Here is a 26,315-nt window from a genome sequence, read left to right as displayed (position 1 = left end):
GTGGAGTGACTACTCATGGAGGTGATGGTGGCCACAGTTCTCACCAGTGTTCCCAGCTCATACCCTTGGAGGTGCCCCTTCCACCCTTCCTCTCCTGGCTCTTACCTGGGTTTCTGAGCCTTATCCCTCCTGCCTTCCAGAAGATTCCATGAGCCACCCACCTGACATCCGTCCTAATAAATTCCTTCTCATCCTAGCATGGCCAGGCTTGGCCTCATTGCCTACACGCATAAGCCCTACAAGTGTGCACAGGAAGCGGATCACTTAACCTCTCCATGCCTCAGTTCCTTCACTTGAGATGCAGGGACAATAATAATAGCACCTCTGTCATAAGGACTGAACCAGAACAATCCATGCAGAGAGCTTAGTACAGTGCCTGGAACATAGCAACCCTTCAAATGCTAGCTGTCATCATCACACACACTCCAGCTGCCAGAGAGCTCAAGGGAAAAACAAATTAAGATTCTCGAAGCCACATATATCTTTATCTCCCTTAAAGTTAACCTCAGGGGCCGCTGGCTGGCTCAGTCAGTGGAGCACGTGACTCTTGATTTTGAGATCATGAGTTCAAGCCCTACCTTGGGTGTGGAGATTACTTAAAAAAAAAAAAGAAGTTACATCAGCACCCCAAAGGGCTACACCCACCTGCCACGGGGTGCTGGAAGTGATGATGATGACGATAATGATACCAGCTAACACTTGTATGGTATGTTTTTATTGCCAGGACCTGTTCTAACTGCTTTACAAACGTTATGTAATTCTCATAAGCGCAGCACGAGGAAGGAACTGTTATTTCCCCCATCTGACAGATAAGAACACTAAGTAAGTAAGGCACAGAGAGGTGAAGTGACTCGTCCAGGGTCACATGGATCACACGCAGCAGCACTGCCGTTTGACTGTAGCAGCCTGGCTCCAGAGTCTCGGGCAGTGGAATAAGGCCATGGAGACCACGGTGGGCACGGCGCCGTGCTTGCTTGTGTGCAGGGCGGCTGACACGCAGGGCTCTTTCCCTTGTACTGGTCCACCTCCATGCCCACTGGAAGCAGAAGGCCTGACAGCCCTGGCTGAGTCATTGGCCTTGGGGACTGGGAGATTTGGGCCCATGGTCAGAGCCAGCCAAGAGAGCTGGTCCTTGGCACGAGGCTGTGGTTTCAGCAAGGGCAGTCTGTGCTGCCGCGGGTGTGGGGGCCCTGGCCTCACTCCAGAGACAGAAATGCCTCTCTTCCCTCAGCCTCCAAGGGAAGGCACCCACCTGCCCCTGAACCCCTGCGCCTGGCCGTGCCTCCATCCACCATCTAGACACTGGGCTTTGTGCCAGGCAGCAGCCGGCAGCCACACACGGCCAGTGGGGCTGAGGTCACTTGCCTAGGGCCTCACAGCTACTCCACGATAGAGCCAGGATTTGAACCCACGTCTGCCAACTCCAAAGCCTCTGTGGCTGTAACCAAAAGGAGCATGTGCCATCTGTTAGGCTCACATCTGGCCAACAGTGGCTTGTTTTTGTGTCCTTTTATAACAAATGATTAAAAAAACAAAACCCAATCGCTGACATTTATGGAGTGTTAGTTACTGAGAGCCAAGCTGTTACATGGGTGACATCATGTTATCCCCTCAGTTGCCCTCAAAAGGCCAGATCTTTTTCAGTCCTGTTTCCAGAGAACAAAACTGAGGCATTGGGAGGTAAAGTGACATAGTGGCCATTTGCTTTCCTCGCCCGCCTAGCATTCTCTGCCTCTTTCTGTGGAAGAAGCACCCCAATTTCTCCTTGGGGAAGCTTCCCGCTCTCAGTGGTGGCAATCTGGTCAAGACTGGCAGTCAGGTACCCGGCTGTCCTCTGACTGAGTGTGGGCACATGACACAGGCTTGGCCAGTGGGATACTCCCCCAGGGGACTTTGACTCTTGAGTCCTGTGACATGTCTTCACCTTGAAGACTGTCTGCTGGCCCCTGGCCCCTCGTCGGAGCCCCGCTGATTCTGAGACTTTGGTTCCAAGGGTGACCTCCCATCTTGCCAATGAGGCCCGCGTGTCTTTGGCAGAAGTCAGCTGAGCTCGCTTGTATCGCCTGCAAGCCAGAGTCCTCGCCAACACACGGGAACGCCACACAGGCGACGGAGGACTCAGACCCTTCTTATCCACTGCCTGTGGTGGGACCTCTCAGGTGAAAGAGGAATAAACAATTCTGGGGCCCAGGGACCCTACCTAAAATGGCTGTGAAATTCCCAGTCTCTGCCACAATAAAACCGCACTGTTTTTGTTAAAGGGTAATGTCTTAAACTATGCAGGAGTCGATTTTCGTTGTCCTTAATCTCCAGGCTTCACACCCTCCACATAGCAGATCCTGGTACCCCAAGAGGCATATGCACCCCAGTTTGAGATACTCACCTAAAGGACATTTGGCCCCTCTGTTGTGCCTTTGCTCAGAACCCCTCTCCACTGCTCCAGAGTTGTTGGCAGAGTCGGGGCCCATAGGACCCCCTCCAGGGTTTGGGATGGGTGAGGTCCAGCCTGGCAGTGCTTCTCAGAACCTGCTATATCTACTCGCCTCTCTCCCCTGGCTCTGACTACGCTCACCCCGTCTCCACAATTTTGTCATATCCACGTCCCTCCTGTTCTACCATCTTCTTAATATTCTGTGTTGAATTAACACATATTCATTCTTACTTAAAGCCATTAAAAATATAGAAGACTTCATTCATATCACTGCTGGAAAGAACACCAGCCAGCATCACTGTGCATAAACGGAGTGCAAGAATCCCCCAAAAGCAAAGTGCATTACAGTCCAACCCCACACTGTGGCCTGCCCCGAGCCAGTCAGGGCTTTGCTGGTGGAGGGGGTGTCGGGGTGGGAGGGTCCACAGGGGGTAGCGAGGTGTTCAAGATGCCCAGCACTGCACTGAGACTTCTGCCCTGCTCGTGATCAGAATGAGGGGTCCAAAGGGAATCAGAAAAGAATCACTTTCTCTGTATGTGAGCTGATGTTACTTAAGGCCATGTCGTGGGCTCCATCCTTCACATTTCAGGAAATACTGGTCCTCATGGTTCGGGTGAAAACAAAGAGGCAGAGTCTTGGCCAAGGCCACACAATGGATCCAAGCAAGAGACTGAGAGGGGGCTATCCTACCCACATTCTAGTTCTTTCCATGGTACATTGCTTTTTCCTTTGAAAACATCTGAGGAGCCCTCAACAGCTCTTGATGATCTGGGACCACATTCTAATCTGCAGCAGGCACTCCCCTTCCATCTGTTAGTTTGGGGCCCTCCTCCTCACCCCCCACACCTGCACTGCACCCACAGCACCAGTTGGTGTGGGCTCTACAAATGCAAACTCATTTAAATGTCAGCTGGAGCAACACAGAGCTAGAAAGGCAAATAGGTGACAAAAATAGAAGTGACAATCACAGTATCCTAGACTGTCAGCGGGCGTTTCCAGGCCCTCTTAACCCTCCCAGGGACAAGTAGCCCTTGAAGAATCAAGATAAACCATGGACTCCGTCCAGGGAAAATTCATGCACACACATAATTTCGATCACGATTTTGGAGGGGTCACGGGCCCATTCCATCTCCATATCTCATGGTTTTTGTCTGTCCCATGGACCAGGGTTCCAAGAAAGAATTTGTTTGCAAAAAGTGACCCGATGCCAAGAATTTGGAAACAATTGGTCTTGGTGATTTCTCAGGCAGCTCTCAGTTAATGAGCCGTGAAGAAAGGCTCAAGTCCACTCCAGAAGCAGGGGTTCAGGGTCCACCCTTTGAAACCAGAAACCTCGCCCCCTGACTTATCTTTCTGGGAGGGGGAGCCCTGGGGTTTATCTTAAAGGTGGGGGCACTTCCGTAGAGTCATTAAAACTGTAGGCCACTTTGATCCAAAGTGAAACGTCAGAGGGGGAAGGAACACCAGTCTCCATTTCCAGCCCCCACAGCCACGGCCCCTGCCCACCGCCTGCACAGTCCCAGGACACCATCTGCACAGAATACAAAGGCAGCCACGCCCTCTGGCTTATGCAACTCTGAGGTCCTGGCCAAGGTCCTGAGTGGCGTTAATGTGTGTGCCTTGCGTTTGTCACCTCAGTTCCCCAACTTCACAAAAGGAGAGGGTGGATGGTTAGGAACGGGACCAGCCCCACACCATGCCTTCTCTCTCGTTCTAGGACTTGGCAAACATAAGGTCTTGGCGTGGTCCCATTTGAAATCTCTGTTCTCATGGTGGCTTTGCTTCTTAGGAAGAATTTGGGTAAACAGTGTCCCCTCCTGAAAAGAAGTGGTAGGCACAGAAGCTCAGCGTTCGGGCTGGAGAGAGAGGCTCCTGGGACAGGAAGGATGGACGATTGATGAGAAGGCAAGGAGAAGAGTGCTGATGGTGTCTGGCCCTGCACCGGCAGTCTGAGAACTGGAGGGATGGGGGCTATGGGGACGTCACATGATTGGGAGGGGCAATTTCCACCTGCAACTGGGGGCTGCCATGAAACCTGATCAGATGGCATGGCGCTAACGGCCTTGGGGAGCTGGCCCAGTGCAGGTGGGGCTGAGAAGCCAGCTCCTGTGGCATGCTGGGCCAAGAGGCCTGTCGTGCCTGCTGGGTCCTTGCCGTGGCCCCTTTGCCCCCTCGAGTTTCCTGAACTGTATTTGCTATAGAATGTGCTCTCTAGACCAAGCACAGGAGGATCCGGGGAGGGCAGATGGCTCATGCTTGGCTGCCTCAGTTTTCTCATCCATGATGTGCATACCCATCTCCAGTGAAGCTGGGTGTGGAGGGTCCATCCAGGGTCAGGGAGTGGCCCATGTGCCTTTCCCTCAGAACAGCCAGCAGACCCAGTAGATGACCTCCTTGAGCCACCGCACAAAGGTTGCCAGTTAAATGCCCATGGCACTTGAAAACGAGGGTACATTGCTGGCTGTTTGTTGCATATTCAGCCCCAGGACCATTCCTCCCATCACTGAGAGGCAGAATGGCCTCGTGACCATGAGCATAGACTTGGGAGTCAAATCTGGGTCCAAATCTTGGTTCTGTCACTTACTGTGAACTCTGAATCAGTTTCTTCATCTATAAATGACAAGATACATCATTGGCAAATAGCATACCTTCTGGTCTCTTCTCCTGTACCAATGGCAGACATCACTAATCAATCAAGACATCTGTTTCCTCCTTTTGCACCACAGAAGATGTTGTGAATTGATCAGGGTACTCTTTCTCACTGAGCCTCAGAATCCTGTGTGTCCAGAGCTCCACAGCCAATCCCAAGAGGTAAGAGTTGGCATTTGAGATGAAAGCTTTTTGCCATCTCTGTTATAATGCCCACAGAGCACAGTTCCTGGCAGGTAGCAGACCCTGTATAAATGTCAGTTACCATTCAGTCCCTGCTCAGTGCGGGAATCTTTATCCATTATTTCCAACTTCTGCTTACTCACCTCCAGTGACAGGGAGCTCACTATTTCTTCAGGCTGGACAGTTCTGATGATTAGAAAGTTCTCAAATTTCCCTCCCTGAACCCCTTTTTCTCCTCAGTTTCTAATTCTATGGCAAAATGCTCCCTTTTTTCCTGGATTAGCTGTCATTACGGATTGAGGTGATTTATTTTTAGGTGATAAATTTAAACCACCTGATGAGTAAAAGCTTCTCTCAGCTTGCATGTATTTGATCCCAGACTAGCTAAGCAGCTTTAGCATTTGATGGACATGTTTGAGAGAGAGAGAGAGTGTGTGTGTGTGTGTGTGGGTGTGGGTGTGGGTGTGGGTGTGTTAGAATGTGTGGGTGAGGGGAAGATTGACAGAGACAGGAAAGGGAGAGAGAGAATGTATTTTAAAGCCTCATAATACACCAGGCCAATGTCACTCCTTATATAAGCCTAATAGCCTCGCTGAGGATTGGGGCTGCATTCAGGGCCCCATCATTAGCTGATTAAGGCTGATTATTCCAAGGGGAGGGACAGTGACAAGGGACATCAAGTTACATAACTCTCCATTTATTTGGATTTAATCCATGCTTCTAAATTTAGGAGCTGGAAGACTTCAAAGATGAGCCCCCATCATTTGGAGGTGGTGCTGGCCACACAGGGGAAGAGGGTCCAGTGAATGCTGGAGCCCGTGGTACCCGGGTTGAAGTGAGAGGTCCTTTGCAAGGGGACTGTTCAGTAGCCTCATCTCACAGTGTCAAGAGAATTTGTGTGGGGAGCCCGTGCTGCCCAGGACACTCCACACCCTGGAGGGTGTGCATATGCAAGGTGGATTGGAGTGGGGGAGTGGTGGCATGGAGGGGACAGCATGGTGATGAGGCTGTGAACTGGAACCCAATGTCCTGATGGGCTGGGAAGTTCTAGGAAAACCTGGACCATCGTGGTCGTCCCCAGGGTACAGCTGGTGTTCACATGTGGTCTAGGGTGGCCACTTCCAAACATCTCCTTTTTGCTGGGGCTCATGGCTTTGCTGCTGTAAACATTTTATTTAGGACACAATCACTACGTCATTCAGGTTGTGCCCTGCACGAGGGCACGGCATCCTAGCGAGCACCTCTCACACCAAAGCTAGCAGAGATCCACATGAGGGTAATTTTTTTTACAGATAGCCTCAAAGGATGCCCTAACAACATTGTTACTATGATAATTTTCTGGAGGCTGGAAGTCAGGTGTCTTGAGCAAAGGGAACATTTCTCTGATTTACGCAAAGGCACTGTTGGGGCTAGGGGCAGCCTGGCGCTGGCTGGATCCAACCCTGAATTCAAGTCACAGTGATCGTTTTTGGGGAGAAGCTGCTGAAAACTGACAGAGAACAGCTGCAGAGCTGTGACTACTCATTCAAGGTCTGGGAGACATTTCCCAGGCCATTGCAAAGAGGTGATAACACTCCGTAATAGCACATGAGATAAGGTGCAGATAAAGGCACTTTATTAACTTTAAAGAATCCACACCCATTTTAGGAAGTGCTATGAAGTCGTGTTATAGTAGAACACGAGCCAGACTTGGGCTCAGCCGCTGTCTAGCTCTGTGACGTGGATGAATCACTTCATTTTTCCGGGCTTCAGTTGGATCAGGTGTCTCCACTACCATTTAAGAATCAAATAGAAAATAACTACAAAAGGCCTTGTCCCAGAGCATTGCTCACAGTGGGGGTGCTAATAAAGGCTTGATTTCTCTCTTTATAGTATCCAGGCCATTTGAACCCTAGAATGTGACATTTTCTTTGAAACCCTACGTACTTAGAACTAAATTCAGATTCAGTATCCTGATTTTTTAAATCCTGCACGTCTGTCTTTCTGCCCACCAGTCTCATCTTGGCCCGTGCCACTCTCCCCCAGTTTACTCCACTCCTTGCTGTTCCTCGAACAGGTGTGTGCCTACCTCAGTGCCTTTGCACTTGCTAGTCCTCTGCCTGGAATACTCTTCCCCCATCTTCCCATGGCTGGCTCCTTCTAACTGGTCAAGTCTCAGCACAAATGTCACCTCCTCGAGTTAACTAGCCCCTGGAGCTTTCTACCACCACACCTTGGCTTAATCTTCTGCATTGTCATTTATTAATTCCCCTCACTTTATTTCTTTGCTCACTTGTTTATTTTCTGTCTCCACCACTGAAATCTAAGTTGCGCGAGAGCAAAGATTTTTGTCTGTCTTGCTCCCCTCTTTATCCCAAGCCGCAGATAAATGTCTGTTGATGCATGCACAATGTTTGTGATGAGAATGAAGAGAGGTCGGCCCCTTCCAAGCTCACTGGGCCCATCTCCACCTCACCCTCCCCTGCTGCCTTGCTGTCTCTTCTCCACAGCTCCCTAGCTCTTTCTGTGAGATCCTTTCTCCTTTTGTCCACATGTGTCTCTCCTCTTCTACTGCCTGTGCTCTTTCTTTCTTTTTTATTTTTGAGAGAGAGAAAATGCAAGCGGGGAAGGGACAGAGAGAGAGGGGGACAGAGGATCAGTAATGTGCTCTGTGCTGACAGCAGAGAGCCCTCTGCAGGGCTCGAACTCACAAACTATGAGATCATGACCTGAGCAGAACACTTATCCAACTGAGCCGCCCAGGCCCTGTGGTCTTTCTTGATCCCCTGGCTTGTCCTACACAGACCTTAAAGCATCTTGTTCTTTTCTGTTTTCAAGATTAGGGTGACTTTAACCTCCCATCTTTCTTATCTTTCTGAATCTCTGCCTGTCGATCAGGGTCCTCTTCTCTTTGACTGGGGAAAAGGGCACGTGGAACCAGTGTGACAGTCATGGGTGGGAGGAGGTTTTAGATGGACAAAGAGCCTGCTGCCTCCAGAGGTACTGAAATCCTCATCCCCGGGGCTGCGAATGAAGGCGGAATAACCACTTCCTTGAGATGCTCCCAACTCCACCCCCTGAGGAGAGCCCCAGCCCCAGCTACTGCTGCTGCAGACAAGTTTGCTGATCTTCTTAAAGCCAGATTGTTACAAATCTGCTAAGCAAGGGCTTCAATACATTGGTTTGACTCGTGCCAACTGTTACCTGGACTGAAGAATTTGAATGGCATTTACTTTATAGGTCATTTTCTCAGTGAATGTTTAATAAGCACCTACCGTGTGTCAGAAAGGGTTCCAGTGCTTTTCATGTAATAATTTATTCGTAAAGCAGGTACTATGGTTATCGTGATCCCTCTTTTACAGATGAGGAAACTGTGGTCCAGAGTTGGGTTTACTATAAAGCTCAGTGCCTTAGTCTCTTCCGGCCACTCTAACAAAATACCACAGACTGGGTGGCTTATGAATAGCCAAATGTAGAGCTCACAGTTCTGGGGGCTCGGGGTCAAAGATCAAATTGCCAGCATGGTGGGGTGAAGGCCCTCTTCTGGGTTTGGGACTCACCTGGGCCTCCTCATGTATTGTAAGGGGCTAAGGAGCTCTGTGGGATCTGTTTTATGAGAGAAGGAATCCCATTCATGAGGGCTTCACCCTTACGACCTAATAACCTTCAAAGGCCCCACCTCCTAATATCAGCACCTTTAGGCATTAGGGTTCAACATACGAATGGGGGAGCTGGGGGATATGTTCAGACCAGAGCACTCAGAAAACAAGTTTTCAGGTTTTCTCCCATGCACAGGCACTTTCCTTGCTCCCAGGGAGGGGCCCAGCCCCATGTTCATGGATCATATGTGCAAAATCTGCAAAAAGTAATACATTTCACCAGCAAGCAGCTAAGACTGCTGTCTCTTCCCTCTATGAGTCTCATCTGTCCGTCCCTCATAGTGAGTGATACTGGAATGGCTGTGGGCATTTTGGGGGTCCAGCTTCAGGGGAAACTAGGTTGGAGACACATTTGAGTTTACTGAGATAAGCACATGGGCTTCAGAGTGATTTCATAATATAGTTAAGTTCTTGCCAGCCATCTGAATGTAGAAGGCAGCTTCTGAGAACACCCTACAGCTCCCTGTGCCCACTTGCCTGGATGGTGATTCAAAGATTCCGGGGCAAGGTTTGTGTTCCCATATGAATATGCTCTAAGTCACCCAGCACAGACAGTATACAAAAAGTGAAGGAAAATTGGGCCCAGAGTGCAAGAAGCCAGAAACTCTTCTATAGAAACTTCTTCCTCCCACCAGACATGTAAAATTGTGAATGGAGGATTTGCTTCTCACTGCTGTGTTATCCATACCTGGTCCAAACCAAAGTTCTCTCCCCCAGGAATATAGACTGGATAATGCCAAGTATGCGATCAAAATCACAATCCTTTTCTCCTCCTCCTCCTCCTCCTCCTCCCCCCTCTTCTTCTTCTTCTTCTTCTTCTTCTTCTTCTTCTTCTTCTTCTTCCTCTCCTCCTCCTCCTCCTCCCCCCCTCCTCCTCCCTTCTTCTTCTTCTTCTTCTTCTTCTTCTTCTTCTTCTTCTTCTTCTTTTCTTTCTTCTTCTTCTTCTTCTTCTTCTTCTTCTTTTCTTCTTCTTCTCATCCTCCATCATCTCTCCTTCTCCTTCTCTTTCTTCTTCTTCTTCTTCTTCTTCTTCTTCTTCTTCTTCTTCTTTCTTCTTCTCATTCTTTTCTTCTTCTCCTCCTCCTCCCCCCCTCCCTCCTCCTCCTCCCCCCCTCCTCCTCCTCCCCTTCTTCTTCTTCTTCTTTTCTTCTTCTTTCTTTCTTATCTTCTTCTTCTTCTTCTTCTTCATCTTCTTCTTCTTCTCTTTCTTCTTCTTCTCATCCTCCATCATCTCTCCTTCTCCTTCTCTTCTCTTCTTCTTCTTCTTCTTCTTCTTCTTCTTCTTCTCTTCTTCTTCTTCTTCTTCTTCTTCTTCTTCTTCTTTTCTTCTTCTCCTCCTCCTCCCCCTCCTCCTCCTCCCCCTCCTCCTCCTCCCCTTCTTCTTCTTCTTCTTTTCTTTTCTTCTTCTTTTCTTTTCTTCTTCTTCTTCTTCTTCTTCTTCCTTCTTCTTCTCTTCTTCTTCTTCTTTTCTTCTTCTTCTTCTTCTTCTTCTTCTTTTCTTCTTCTTCTCATCCTCCATCATCTCTCCTTCTTCTCCTTCTTCTCTTTCTTCTTCTTCTTCTTCTTCTTCTTCTTCTTCTTCTTCTTTTCTTCTTCTCCTCCTCCTCCCCCTCCTCCTCCTCCCCTTCTTCTTCTTCTTCTTCTTCTTCTTCTTCTTCTTTTCTTCTTCTTCTTCTTCTTTTCTTCTTCTTCTTTTCTTCTTCTCATCCTCCATCATCTCTCCTTCTTCTCCTTCTTCTTCTTCTTCTTCTTCTTCTTCTTCTTTTCTTCTTCTCATCCTCCATCATCTCTCCTTCTTCTCCTTCTTCTCTTTCTTCTTCTTCTTCTTCTCTTCTTCTTCTTCTTCTTCTTTTCTTCTTCTCCTCCTCCTCCCCCTCCTCCTCCTCCCCTTCTTCTTCTTCTTCTTCTTCTTCTTCTTCTTCTTTTCTTCTTCTTCTTCTTCTTTTCTTCTTCTTCTTTTCTTCTTCTCATCCTCCATCATCTCTCCTTCTTCTCCTTCTTCTTCTTCTTCTTCTTCTTCTTCTTCTTCTTTTCTTCTTCTCATCCTCCATCATCTCTCCTTCTTCTCCTTCTTCTCTTTCTTCTTCTTCTCTTCTTCTTCTTCTTCTTCTTCTTCTTCTTCTTCTTTTCTTCTTCTCCTCCTCCTCCCCCTCCTCCTCCTCCCCTTCTTTTTCTTCTTCTTCTTCTTTTCTTCTTCTTCTTCTTCTTCTTCTTCTTCTTCTCTTCTTCTTGTCATCTTCCATCATCTCTCCTTCTTCTCCTTCTCTCTTTCTTCTTCTTCTTCTTCTTCTTCTTCTTCTTCTTCTCTTCTTTCTTCATCTTCTCTTCTTCTTCTTCCTCTTCTTTTCTTCATTTTCTTCTCTTCTCCTTCTGCTCTTCTACTCCTTCTCCTTCATCTCTCCTTCTCCTCCTTCTTCTCTTCTTTTCTTCTCTTCTTTCTTCTTCTTCTTCTTCTTCTTCTTCTTCTTCTTCTTCTTCCTCAGGGAGGATCATGCAAAATGCAATTTATCAGAATTTCTATGTTTATAGGGCACACACTTACAGCTGTACCAAAAACACCCAAGGTGTCATACAGGAAAAAGCTTCATTAGACACTATTCCAAATTTAACAAATTGTGCTAAAAAATGTGAGTGTGTTTATAAAAAAAAAAACATTTCTAGGTATGTGTTGTGACACTGAAAGAAACATCCCTAAACAGTCTATAATAGTAAAAACTTTATTCAACAGTCCACCTGATAGGAAAGACTGAGTTATCTTTTAAGTCCCTGTGAACAATAGGACAAAACTGTGGTCATAGAATGGTGACCAATGGAATGTTGGAGGAAGGACGATAAAGCCATGTCAGAAAGTTGGTTAATAAAAATATCGAGATTTTTCCCTGGAGTTGGTGATGTTTGTGGCAGTTGTTAGCTTTCTGATATCCCTTATTTTCTATAACTCATTTTCTCATTCTTTTTTTTTCCAAAAAAATTTTTAAATGTTTATTTTTAAGAGAGAGAGAGAGGCAAGGTACAAGTGGGGGAGGAGCAGAAAGAGGAGGGAGACACAGAATCCCAAGCAGGCTCCAGGCTCTGAGCTGTTAGCACAGAGCCCAACGTGGGGCTCCAACCCATGAACTGTGAGATCATGACCTGAGCTGAAGCCCACCAACTGAGCCACCAGGCACCCCCCTTTTCTCATTCTTAATCCCACCTTTGTACCCCATTTTCCATTCTTTCCTTAAGGCCCCCCCCCCACTCTACTGGCTTTTAGGCCCCCCCGTCTAGATGCTAGGGCGTGATTTATCGGGGTAGGCAGGCTTTCTTACGCAAACCCAGGCCCACACAATTCATATTCTTTCTCTGCCCTTTTTGGCACAAAGGGTAGCTCACAACCTCAATGGCAGTGGCACGGTGTCACAGCACATGGGGGAGTGGGGATGCTACCGCGGCAGGCGGTTGGGAGAGAGGGTGGTGGCCGGACCCCTGGGGGCCATGGGGGTGGGGAAGCGGACGCATTTGGACTCGGTTCTGAGAATCAACACGAGGTGCAGCCGAAGCAGGGAGGCGAGGAGACGCTGAGGCCCGCCCACCCGTTGGCCCCTTGGAGGCGATGACGGGGAGTCAGGGTTCCAGGAAGGCTGCTGCGGGGTGGCAGGGAGAGGAGCGCCCACCACCGTCCCGGGCCAGCTGGCCAGCGCCCGTGCTCCCACAGTGCCCGCCCAGGGGGCCGGCGCCCACGCCGGGCCCAGAGCCACCCGGGACGCGCGCCCAGGGCCCGGCGACAGCAGCCCGCCCCGACCCTCCGGTGTGGGCAGCCGGCGTGGGTGGACACGTGCAGCCCCGCGTGCACGCCCCGGCCCCGCCCGGCCTCACCCGCTGCTGCCAGCTCCGGAGGAGGACAGACGCCGGCAATGGGCCCGGGGCGGGGGGGCGGCAGCGGGGTGGGGGACCAGAGCGGGGCCCGCGCCCACCCCCCGCCCCCCGCCCCCGCGACCTGCACCGCCCGCTCCCATTTCAGGTGCAAGAAGGCGTCCTTCCTGGAGGAGGCTGTGCTGTCTTGTTGAGCTTTCCTAGGGCTTAGAAGATGACGACAGCAACAGTGATAATAAAACAGTAATACTGACAACAATAGTGACAATGACAAACATTTACTGAGTGCTGACTCTCGTGCCAGGCACACTTCCCAGCATGCTCTTCATATAATCCCCGCTGTTGGCTCTTTCATTGTCCACATTTTACAGCTGAGGAGACGAAGGTAGACAGAGGTGTTCATCTGCCGGTTGTTATTACTACTAATGATCATAAAACAGTGGATTAGCAACAGTGGTGATACCGCTGGGGACATGGCTTTCGATGGGCTTGCCCTATCCCAGGAGTTGACACCCGAGATCACACTAAATCCCTATAAATGCGCCCCCCTTTTACAGAGGAAGACTGAGTCCCAGCGAAGCGAGTCACGTGCCCACAAAGACACGGTTGGTCCAAGGGACGTAGCTGGGACTGGGAACCGCCCAAAGTCTGAACAAACTCAGCCATGATCACTGCTGGCCATTCCCTGAGGGGCCTCTCACCTGTAATTTGTCATCATCTCGCCTTGTCCCTGTCGCTTAATTGGTAGGGCAGTTATGGTCTGTAACTGCAGGACAATCATTCCGAGGCTCCGTTCCCTGTCCGCTTTGCCCAAGGGCACTCAGCTGTGCCCAACGGAAGAGCCAGACTGAAAGTGGGGGCTTGCGGCTCACCCACTTACCCCTCACTGTCTCTGGCCTGTTTCCTGTCCCTGAACTCAGGTAAAGCAGCCCAGAAAAGCCACCTCTTGTAAATGTTCTCCTCTTGTGGAGTTTGGACTGGCCACCCTTCCAGAAGACACGTGTGTTCCTATCCTGCCAGGCGCCTGGTGCTCTGTCTTGCCATCTCCCCCCGATCCGCCGGCCCTGCCCCTCACAAATGCTGGGGTCTGGAGCACTTCTGAGGGGTGGGCACCTTGCCCACTCATTCGGAAGTCTCCCAGTCTTGGCCCCGACCCACTCTGGAAAACCCTGCTTCACTCCTATGCCATGCAGACCCCTGGCCCCAGGCCTGGCCTAGTGAGCCCCTGGGGCTTGTCAGAAACCTGGATCATCCCAATCTGATGGGGCAGTTAAATCACACCGCAACCAAGGGGCTGAGGCCATTGTCCCACCACCTGGAAGGGATTGGATGTGGGGCTCCTGGCCACCCTACTCCCAAAGCTGGCCATGAGGCCTTACAGTGTTGCCCAGCCTCTGGCTGCTGGGACATGAATTAAGGACCAACATGGATGTCAGCTGGGGCCCTCAGGCACCGGCCTAGGGCTGGCTGGGGTCCTCTGCACACAGATGTCTTCCTTCTCCCACCATGGCCTTGACCCAAGAGACCTCTTTCCTTGCTGAGGATGTAGGACGGTAAGGTCTTCTTCCTACATGAGGGGTTGTTCCTCCTGAATGTGGCAGAGGCAGTGTGGTTGGTGAGGGAACCTGGGCCAGGCCAGAAAGGCCCCAGACAATATCAGTGCTGGTCAAGTGCCGGGCCCCAGCGGGCCAGGGACAGAGAGACCTGGAACTCAAACTCAGGTCTCTGCCTCCTGCTACGGTTGCTCTTCCTGCACTGTCTGTCCCACACCGTGAAGCTCTCTCTCAGGCCTCAGGGGCTATCCGTGTGACAGACACATGTGCCGTCTGTGGGCTTCAGCAGTTTGGGTTGTTGGTTTTTTTTAAGTAGACTATTTTTTTAGGGCTGTTTTAGGTTTGGAACTGAGAGGAACAGACAGAGATTTCCCACCCCCTGCCCCCACCCGTGCACAGCCCCGTCCCACAGAACTGTGCCTTTGTTGCAGCGGTTGGACCTACACTGACGCGTCGTTATCACCCAGAGTCTGTAGTTTCCACAAAGGTTCACTCTAGGTCTCGTACATTCTGTGGGTTTGGACAAATGTATGGGGACATGTAGCCACCATGTGGTATCATACAAAGTAGTTTCACTGTCCTAAAAATCCTCTGTGCTCCGCCTTTTTTCTTTTCTTTTCTTTTCTTTTCTTTTCTTTTCTTTTTTCTTTTCTTTCTTTCTTTCTTTCTTTCTTTCTTCTTTCTTTCTTTCCTCTCCTTCTCTCTGTCTTTCCTTCCTCCCTCCTTCCTTTCTTTCTTTCTTCTCCCTCTCTCTTTCTTTCCTTCCTCCCTTCTTTCTTTCTTCTCTTTCTTTCTTTCTTTCTTCTCTTTCTTTCTTTCTTTCTTTCTTTTTCTTTCTCTTTTTTAAACTGTATTTCTCCATTTACAGAATGCAAATAACTTCACTGGGGTTTCTTCCAACTTTACAGCCATGGAGTTCCCTTCTTTATGATGCCCTCCCATCCCTGGGGTCACCAAAGCTAAGAACAAAAAGCCAAGGGTTGTGCATTTTATGTCTGCATAAACATGACCACTGTATGATTATGAGGGCTGAGCACCTGAGAGGTCTCAGGAGCCAGTACCAGAAGCTAGCATTGACAGAGTGCCCACTGTGTGCCTGACCTCACGGAACATTTAATTGTCACAGCAACCTTATGAGGTACCTCCATTTCATGGATGAGAATGCTGAGATTCATGGGTCCCAAGGATAGTAAGTGTCAGAGCTGGGACTGCAGCCCAGGTCTCTCCAACTGAGCTGACGTCTTTGCACTTTGAAAAGCAGAGAGCATCTTGGTCTCTGAAGAATTCCTCTCTTGCATCCTGGCCCTGGGGAGACTCTGAGCGAGCATGGAAAGAGCCTGAAGAAACAGTTTGCCTCATGACTGAGCCCCGAAAGGTGGAGTGTGAGACCTCAGTAGCCTAAAGTGTGGCTCCTTCTATTCTTAGGCATGACTCTTAGAAGACCCAGGAGCCTGAGCCTGGGAGGGGAGGGAGGGTTGTCCAATCTCCCCAGCTCATGTCCACAGGACATATGTCAGCAGAAAGTACACACCCACTCAGAGGAATGCACTGTCGAATAATACACGCTCACATATGCACACCCTTACCCTCATGACATTCAAAGCTCTCTCTTGACCATTTTCCTATTTATGCCTCCAATCAAGGCTGCCTCCTACAGTTGCCCACACTGTGCACTGCACAATTGTAAGAGGCACCAGTCACATGGACTATGATGCGAACAGCACCCCTGGAGTGGTCTGACACAGTGGCCCTGTTCACAGTAATCTGGGAGCAAGCCAAGGAGACTTGGCCAGTTTTATAGTTAGTGGAAACTGAAGCTCGGAGACAGCCAGTGACTTACCCAAGGGTCAAAGAGTGAGTCAGTGGTTGGAACAAAATCTATGTCATCCTTTGTCTCCTGTCCCCCAGGCATTTCACAAAGAATTCTTCTTTCTTTCTATAACTTTGATTTACTTTCAAAAACAAATCATTTTAAAACTTCTATCTGTTTTTGGAGAGGAGCCATATTCACATGATACAAAATCTTAAGGGTATGAAAGAGTGTAACAAGAAGCTGTTCCCCATCTACACTGACCCCCAGGAAGCCACTGCTGATGTCCTATGCACCCTTCCAGAGATAGTCCATGCACCTTTCACTCAAATGGGCACCTGCAATGCTCTCTACACAGTTTACTATTTTCACTTTATCTGTTTTGCAATATATCAGAACATTTCAGGCTGTTTGATTCTTTGTTTTGCCTGTGAACAGAATTCCATTATGTGTCAGCCTTGATAGCTCTTTAAGCAGGACCCACTGGTGTTCACTTAGGATGCTTCCAATCTCTCCCTAGAGCAAACAATGTTAGGTGACTCCCCCCGCCCACCAGCACATGTATCATTTCGTAAATCTGAAAACACACCCAAAGGATACATTCTGTATTTCCTTAAGATCAAAATATTTCATTTTTGAAACAAAATTAAAACACTATGAAAGGATAATAAAATACAGGAGAAGATCGAGGGGCTCCTGGGTGGCTCAGTAAGTTAAGCATCCGACTCTTGATTTCAGATCAGGTTATGATCTCGAGGTCATGATCTTGAGGTCATGGGATCAAGCCCTGCATCAGGCTCTGCACTGAGCATAGAACTTACTTAGGATTCTCTCTCTCCTCTCACTCCCCCCCTCTCCCTGCTCATGCTCTCTCTCTCTCTCTCTCTCAAATAAAAAAATAAATAAAAATAAAATACAGGAGAAGATCCAAATTGCCCACCCCTGTTGATTCTATTTCCTAGAAGTGTCCAGTGTCTCATATCATTTCACAGCTTGCTTGTGTGGCCTAACATATATGATTGGTTGTGAAAATAGCCACACTCCCTCATACCTCCTTGTCTCTGTGCACTTTCTAATGTGACTTTGCAGCTCCTCCCACTGAGAGTCGGAGTCTATTTCTCCCTACCTTGAATCCGGGCGTGGTCTGTGTCATCCTTTGGCTATTAGAATATGGAAGTGATGGTGTGCCAGTTCCAGGCCTAGTCCTCAAGAAGCTTGGGTGCTTCTGCTAACTCTCTTGGGGGCTTGCTGCCCCGTGGACTAGGTCCAGGCCAGCCTGCTGAAAGATGACAGACACAAGGAGCAGGGGGAGAATCATCCCCGTTGTCCCAGTCAAAGCCCCAGGGAGCAGCTCCTTGAAACCTAACCTGACATCTCAACTCCAGCCCTTCTCTCTACTTCCTGCCAGCAGCCTCAGCAAAATCACAGCCCTCCGTCCACACAAGGGACTGAGTGCAGGGACCTAGGGGGCTCTACAGAGGTGAAGGGGGCGGGGCTTAGAGGAAGCCATATGCCTGCTCAGTTTGTGTGCCAGAGAGCAGAGGTCTTTCCAAATACGTCTCTGGGAGAAGAGTTGAATGGTGGTCACCAGACACTGCCCCTCATCACCTCACACCTGCTCCACTTGGTCTTTCATTCACACTGAGCACCTACTACGTACCAGGTGCTACTCTAGGTGCCAAGGATATAGCCATGAGCAAAACTGACATGTTCTCTGCAAGCTACATGCTAAGTGGACGAGACACAAAATAAACATATAAGCTCATGGTTACATAATATATCAGCGAGTGGTAAGTGTTCAGGAAGAAAATAACAAAGCAGGATAAAGAGACAGGGGTGATCGGATAGCCAAGGAAGGCCCGTCAGGGAAGGGTGTGTGAGCCAATGCTGGAATGATAACAAGGAGTGAGCCCCGCAGACAAGGGGAGAAGCATTCTAGGCAGAGGGCACAGCACATGCAAAGTCTGGGAGGCAACAGTGAGTGTGCAGAGATGCTGGAGGAACAGCCAGGAGGCATGGTGGCTGGAACACAGTGAGCGAGGGGTGCGGCAGTGGGGAACAAGAACACAGGTATCTCCTGTCACTCCTTTCTCCACTCCAGTCCTGAACACCACCCCAATCTGCAAACTGACCTCTGCATCCCTTTTCCTTTTGTACAAGGCTGGTCCCTTCCCCCAGGCCCTGGACCCCATTTAGCCCTTCCAGCCTCTTCAGATGCCTCACTCAAGCCTGAGAGTCTTAGCACACATTGTTCCCTCTTCCTCCAAATCCTCCCCATCCCTTTTCACCTGACTGTGCATCTTTTCAGGTCTCTGCATTCCCTGAAGTCTTCTCTGGTGCCTCAGGCTGGGTCAGGGGCTCCCTGGGCTCCCACAGTTGTCTGAGCCTCCCCCCAAGTGGATCTGACTCACTGGCAAGGTCATGAGCTCCTGGGGCCGAGAGAATGTCTGATTCCCCTTTGTGTCCCCAGCTCTGAGCTCAGGTTTGGCCAGGGGTGCAGATGACACTCCTCTGGATTCAGGCTAAGGCCTCTGGCTCCCCAGACCTCCTTTCACACCCTGTCTCCTTTGCTTGTCCCCCTAACCTGGGACGGTTTGGTCTCAGCCGCCCTGACCTACTTGCTGCTCACTAAGCCGATCTGGTGCTTCCTGTCCACCCCCACCATAATATGCCACTGCCAGTTCCTGTCTTAGCCCAAATCTCCTCCATCAAAACCAACTGGAGCCTGTTTTGATTGGAACTGCACAAAGCACACCAGACTCAAGAAACGGCTAGACGATGTGCTGTGTGACGTGTAAATGACCCTCAGCTTCCTCCTCCATTGCCTGGGGATGCAATGATACCCAGAGCATAGGGCAGGAGTGCTCTGTCTCCTTCCCCTTGGTCTTGGTCTCCCTGAGGTGCTAGACTTATCTCTGGATCCCTCTCAGTGCCCAGAATGTAACAGCTTCTCAGCAAGTTTATATGAAAATAGAGAGAGATGCCATACTTTATGGTTTACAATGCACAAACATTGTGCTCTGTCCTCACAGCAATTCTTTTTTTTTTTTTTAAGTTTATTTATTTATTTTGAGAGAGGGAGAGAGAGAGAGAAAGAGAGAGAGAGAGAGAGAGAGAACATGCAGGGGAGAGGGAGAGAGGGAGGGAGAGAGAATCCCAAGCAGGCTCTCCACTGTCAGCACAGAGCCTGATGCAGGGCTCGATCTCATGAACTGTGAGATCATGACCTGAGCTGAAATTAAGAGTCAGACCCCCAACTGACTGAGCCACCCAGGGGCAATTCTTACCAGCATCCCTTCATTTCACAGGAGAACACTGAGCTGCTGAGCTGGGATGACTAACTTGGGAGGGGCTTGGTCATCTGCTTTGGCAAGACCCCTACCAGACATTCAGACATTGTGGGAACCACCCAAGGCCAGCCCTTGATCCCTGATCCGCAGATTCCAGGTCCTAAATTCAAAACCCTTGCACATTCCTAAGTCCTCACTATGACGCTACGAGGTGAGCAATGATATCATGCCCGTTTTGCAGCTCAGAAAACTGAGGCACAGCTAGTGAGTAGCAGAGGGAGGACTTGACCCCAATTCTGGGGACTGTCTCTGTGTTCCTCACACATCTCTATACATCTGCTGATTGATAATAAAAAGAAGTTTTCTTTTTTCCCTCTCTCTTTCTTTTGGCCTTTTTCCCATTATTTAAGACTTAGGGTAGCAGCTGTGCTGGAAAGAACAGGTCATGCAGCGCCCAGCAGGGAATGCCTGGCGCCAGCCTGAGTTGGGAGGTGGGAGCTGCTAATTTGAATTATGTGCAATTGTGGAATTGTCGAATTGTTGGCCCCAGTGAGTCTGGAGCAAGCCTCTGAGTGCGGCTCCATTGTTCTGCTGCTTAAAGACCTGGGAAGGTGGGGTGCCTCACCTCCCAGAGGTGGGGTGCAACTCTAGGCACTGTTTACAAATGGAACGTGGCTGGAGCCCCAGAAGGGAAGATAACTGCCCTGTTCCCATATCAGCATCTGTCTTTGGTGTCTCCAGGCCACAGGACTGGGGTTAGGGGTATAAAGGCAGGGACACAGTCTTAGGGTTTGGCTCTTTCTTTCTTGGCACTGGAGTAGCATAGAGGCATCCTGTAGCCTTCATCTGGCATTCACAACCAATGCCAAAATCATGGTCTTCTGCCTGGGAATGCTACCTGGACACACATACACACACACACACACACACACACACACACACACATATCTGGGAAGCCCCAAAGCTGAGCCAATCCTGCAGCTTTAGAAGCATTTAGTCAGTACCTACTCTATACCCTGCTGGCCACAACACTGGCTAGGGGTGCTGCTGGTGACCTTAACGAACCCCTTAACCTCCCAGAGCCTCGGCTGCCTCAGCTGGATGGTGGAGGTAATGATCTTACCGGCCTCAAGATCCTGTAGACAAGGAGCAGGGATTACACAGAAGGCTTGAGGGGGCCTGTCCCAACTGCCAAAGTGCGGGTCAGGAAGTGAAGCCCAAACAGCTATGTGAAAATTGAATAGTTTGGCTCTTCCAAATCTTAGAAGGTTTTTATCAATTTCATGTCATGGACTGAATGGTATTGGAACTAAAGTCCACACGGCTTTTGAATGAAATACATGTAGGAAAGAGAAAAGAAGAAAAATAATTCATGCTGATTACTAATAATAGCTAAGATATGGAAACAACCTAAGTGTCCATTGATGGATGAATGGGTAAAGGAGACGTGGCATATATATACAATGGAATATTATTCAGCCATGAGAAAGATGGAAATCTGCCATTTGCTACAGCTTGGATGAAACTTGAAGGCATTAGGCTAAGTGAGATAACACAGAGAAAAAACAAACACTGTATGACCTCGCTTGTATGTAGAATCTAAAAAATCCAAATTCAGCAAAACAGGGTAGAGTGGTAGTTACCAGGGATTTGAGGGTATGGAAAACGGGGAGATGTTGGTCAAAGGTACAAACTTCCAGTCCTAAGATCAAATAGTTCTGGGGATCTACTGTACAGCATAGTGATTATAGCTAATAATACTGTATCATATGCTTAAATATTCTCATCACTAAGCACCTTAAACCACACAATGTTATATGTATGACGATTTTATCTTAAGCTGGCGAAAAAAAAATTAAGGGGAGAAAAAAAAGAATGCATGGTGAAGTATGTAGTAAGCCATCAAGGAAATGATAAGCCAAGATTGAAGGCATAAACAAAATACTTCCTCCTAGCCCAGGCTTGCCCTTTGACTATCTTGAGGGTGTCTTTTGGTGGAGAAAAGTTGTTAACTTTAACCAAAGACAACATATATATTTCTTTTTTTCCAGTTAGGGTGCCTTGTCTCCTGTTTAAAAAAATCCTTGCCTCCCAAAGGCCATGAGGACTGTCTCCAATGCTCCACACTCCATCCAGTCCATCATCCACCTTGGATCATTTCTATGCACAGAGCAGGGTAGAAAGTCAAGGGGTGTTGGGGCTCCTGGGTGGCTCAGTCGGTCAAGTGTCTGACTTTGGCTCAGGTCACGATCTCACGGTTCATGAGTTCGAGCCCCATGTCAGGCTCTGTGCTGACAGCTCAGAGCCTAGATCCTGCTTCTGATTCTGTGTCTTCCTCTCTCTCTGCCCTCCCCCACTCTTTCTCTCTCCTCTCTCGCTCCAAAATAAACCCTAAAAAAAAAAAAGAAAGAAAGTCAAAGGGTGTGGTTTTCCGTATGATGTCCTGGCATGAACACAAGAGCTGCTGCCTCACACAACAGCATGGGTAAAGTCTGTAGATTTTACGGTGAACGAGAGAAGCCAGACACAAGGGAACATGCTGCAAGATTCCATTTAGGGGACCTTCCAGAGAGGCCTCTGCCATGACAGGGTGATCCTGGAAGCCTCATCATAGGGTGTCACCCAGGAGGGGGCACGAGGGATTCTTCTGGGGTGTGGAAATGTTCTTTACCTTGACCTGGGTGTTAGGTCCACAGGTGACTGCAAATGAAAACAAAATTGATGAGCTGTGCCATTAAGAGAACATTCTTTTAAGTTAGTGTGCACACAGCCACCGTTTGCACGCTATATGCTAATTTTAAGGACTGTTCTTGGAGCGTGGGGGAGGAATTCTGCATTCAGATGGAAAGTGTTCCCTGAGGAAGCTGAGGAGTGGTGGAGGGAGAAAAAGGGAAGCAGCCTCTGGAAGCTGGCCTGGCTCCTAGCTGGGTCGTGCTGGCCTCCTGTGGGACGTTAACAAGCTCACAAAACACCAACCTCAGCAGAGGTCCCTCTGGGACAATGAGAGAGTGAGACACAGCAAGGCCACTTCACAGTCATGTCTCAGCATAGACACAACCCGTGCCACCCACAAAACACAAGCGCCCTGTCTAACTGGGCCTCTCATTCAGTTAAAATAAATATATCTTTACCAATGATCATCTTTATCAGCAATATCATCATTTGGGCCTCCCCTGTCTGTAGATGAGATTGACTGAGATCCTCAGTCACAGAATTGCCTCTGCTTTCTGACGCCATTGAATCTGGTGAACCCCTTAGACCTGGGTTCCTCCCCTAAACCACCCAGCCAAAGACCAAACCCCATACTAGGTTCTTTCTAGCACTCTCTACCGAGAACCCATAGTCCCCGGGTGTGTTCTCCCTCGCTGCAGTGAGTAGCAAACCCACCTTGTTTAACCACAGGTGGCTACAGGTAGTTTTGCTGGAGGGCATCTGCCAGGCATTTGACCGAAGTCCTGAAGAACAGAGAATAAACAGGTGTTTGCCACCTCTCATGTTTTAAAAAAAATGTTTAAAAAAAACTCTCATTTTTTAAAATTTACATAAATTTACTTCAAAAATATATCTCTTATTATTACTTCAAGTAGAAAGTGAATATCACTTTGCTAAAAACAAAACAAAACAAAAGACAGAGGGGCTTGTCCAGGAGGCAGCTGGACACATAGGTCTGGAGTCCGGGGGGTGGGGGGATCTGGACAGCAGATGCGCATTTGGGGTGATCAGCATGTAGACTGAGGAGGCTGCCAAGGACTGAGCCCCAGGACATCTCAACAAGCTAGGGAGCTGAAGAAACCAGGGAGAGATCACAGAGCTACATGGAATAGCAGTACAGGACCATTTGGCATCCGGGCTGCTCCTGTGGCAGAAGGTGTAGGGAGGCAAGGGCAAGGGGCTGCCAAGGAGGGTGGTCCCCTCACCAGGAGCCCAGAGCACCTGCAGAAGAACATACGGCCAACTGTGGATTATGGAAGTTCAAATATCAGATGCCTCCTTTAGGAACACAGACCTGAGCATTTTGCTATAAAATGCTTTTCCTAACTCTCCCATAAATGTAAAGTTTCCTATTTAAAAAAAAAATAATTTGGGGGCGCCTGGGTAGCTCATTCGGTTGAGCATCTGACTTCGGCTCAGGTCATGATCTCCCTCCCACTTTGGGAGTTTGAGCCCCACGTCAGGCTCTGTGCTGACAGCTCGGAGCCTGGAGCCTGCTTCAGATTCTGTGTCTGCCTCGCTCTCTGCCCCTCCCCCGCTCATGCTCTGTCTCTCTCTGTCTCTCAATAATAAATAAACGATAAAAAAAATAAAAAGAAAAAAAATAAATTTGGGGGGTGCCTGGGTGGCTCAGTCAGTTGACGTCCGACTTCAGCTCAGGTCATGATCTCATGGCTTGTGAATTTGTGTCCCACGTTGGGCTCTGTGCTGACAGCTCGGAGCCTGGAGCCTGCTTCAGATTCTGTGTCTCCCTCTCTCTGCCCTTTCCCTACTCATACTCTGTCCCTCTCTCTCTCTTTCAAAAATAATAAACATTAAAAATTTTTTTTTCAATAGATAAAAATAAAACAAAATAAAATTTTTTTCACGAGAAAAACAAATGATGATTGATATCTTTCCAAGGGATTAAGTAACTCAAAACCAGCTTTTACTTGATGCATAAGCTGATATCTTCAACACATCCCTTTCCAAAAATAACAATAACCAAAAAAACAAAACTAAACTAAACAAAATACAAACAGGGTATGTTGGACACCAAACTAGAGAAGCTTCCAGAAAAATTAAAAAAAAAAAATATTTGTCTAAGGTTTTAACAACCAAACTGACACTACCCCCCACCCCCAACCTTGGCTTCCAGACTGTAATCAGAGCTGAACAATGGAGTAAGACAAGCCTGTTTTCCCTGAGGTGCAGGCCCATGTCAGCAGATTCATCAGTGGGGTGTCTGATCCTGTCCAGCTTCGTGCTTCTGAGCTGATGTGCAACACAATTCACTTAGTTGGTTTCCTGGTTTGAGTCGAGAGCATCTGCGCCACCCCCCGCCACAGTAGACAGCCCCCTTTTCCAGCAGACCTGGTTTGGCTACAAGGGGCCAGTCTCAGTGGACTTTGGCTGAAGACTCTTAACTCCTTGGACTGGCATTCAAGGCTCTTCCCAGCCTCCCAACACTCCATTCCCTTAGACTTAGCCCTTCCCTGCAAGCATCTGGTGGTTTCCCACCTCTCAGCCTTAGCAGTTGCCGTTCCCTCCATCTGATACACTCTTACTGCCACCCATCCCCAATATCTGCATATTCAAATTCTCGCCATCTCTTAAGACCAAAGTGAGCACAGAATCCAACTGAGTTGCCATAGTCCGGGTTTGTATGTTTTGTTCGGGTGTAATTATGAACAGGGCCCCCTTTCACTCTCAAAAATATGTATCTTGGTTCAGACAACAGATTCTGACAAGAGGTCCAGCTCAAATGCCTCCTCTGGGAAGCCACCCCTGATTTCCAGAACAAGATCTTCTACATCTTGAACTTGCACAGCCCCGAGTCCCTCTCCTGAGTATATCACACACACCATTGTGACTACCCTCCTCTACATGCAGGTCTCTCTCCTCGGCTAGGCAGATACAGTCTCTTTATTAAAAGCATTTATAAACATAGTATTACAGGTTAGATTGTGTTCCCCAAAAAGTTACATTGAAATCTTCACGCCTGGTACCTGTGAATGTGACCTTATTTGGAAATTATCTTTGCAGATTTAACAAGGTTAGGATGAGGTCATTGGGTGGGCCCTAATCCAGTATGACTGTGTCCTTACAAAAAGGGGAAATCTGGACAGAGAGACAGAGAGACATGGAGAAGACTACCGTGTGACTGGAATCACGTGTCCATAAGCCAGGGACGCTGAGGGCTGCTGGCAAACACCAGAAGCTGGAAGAGGCATGGAAGGATCCTCCCTAGAGCCATCAGAGGGAACACGACCCTACTGACGTCCTGATCTCGTACTTCTAGCCCCCAGACCTATGAGACGATAGGTTTCTGAGGTTTAAAGCCACCCTATTTGGGGTACTTTGTTACAACAACCTTAGGAAACAAATAAATACAGTAACTACTCTTTTAAATAATTGCTTCATTGAGACACAATCCGTATGCTATAAAACTTACCCTTTCAAGGTGTACAACCCATGGTTTTTGGTGTATTCACAGAGCGGTGCAGCCATCACCACCACCTAATTTTAGAACCCTTTTTCACCCCAAAAAGAAACCCAAAACTCGTTAGCAGTCGTTCCTTATTCTTCCTCATTCCTGAGGTAACCACTAACCCGCTTTCTGTCCCTATGGCTTTGCCTACTCTGGACATTTCATACAATATATGGCATTTGTGTTTGGCTTCTTTCACTTGGCATGGTTCTAAGGTTCATCCAGGCTGGGCATGTATTGGCACTTCATTCCTTTTTATGGCTGAATAGTGTTCCAGTGTAGGGATAGACCACACTTTATTTACCCATTCACCAGTTGATGGACATTGTTTCCACATTTCGGCTCTTATGACCGGGGCTACTATGGTCATTCATGTACACGTTTTTGCATGGACATGTATTTTTGATTCCCTTGGATAAGTAACCTTTTTCAATGGAAAGATCAAGCCTGCACATGGTAAACAAAAGTGCCAGGGCTTAAAAAAAAAAAAAAAAAAAAGTATATACCATTAAAACCAGACTCTTTCTCTCTCCAGGTAGAGATCCCTCCCCAGAGACCACCTGTTCGTTTCGTTTCATTCCTGTCCTTCCAGAAATGTTGTCTGCACCTTCACGCTCAGGTAAGCGAATGTGTGTTTTCTCCAGCAAGAACACCAGCACACAGCTGTTGTTGTGTTCCTGGTCTTCTAACATATCAATACTTCTGGATCCTTCTGCATTGGGGCCGA

Source organism: Prionailurus viverrinus, chromosome A2, assembly GCF_022837055.1.
Source record: "Prionailurus viverrinus isolate Anna chromosome A2, UM_Priviv_1.0, whole genome shotgun sequence".
NCBI lineage: Eukaryota > Metazoa > Chordata > Mammalia > Carnivora > Felidae > Prionailurus > Prionailurus viverrinus.
The sequence above is the reverse complement of the archived record's forward strand: the minus strand, read 5'-3'. Positions refer to the sequence as shown.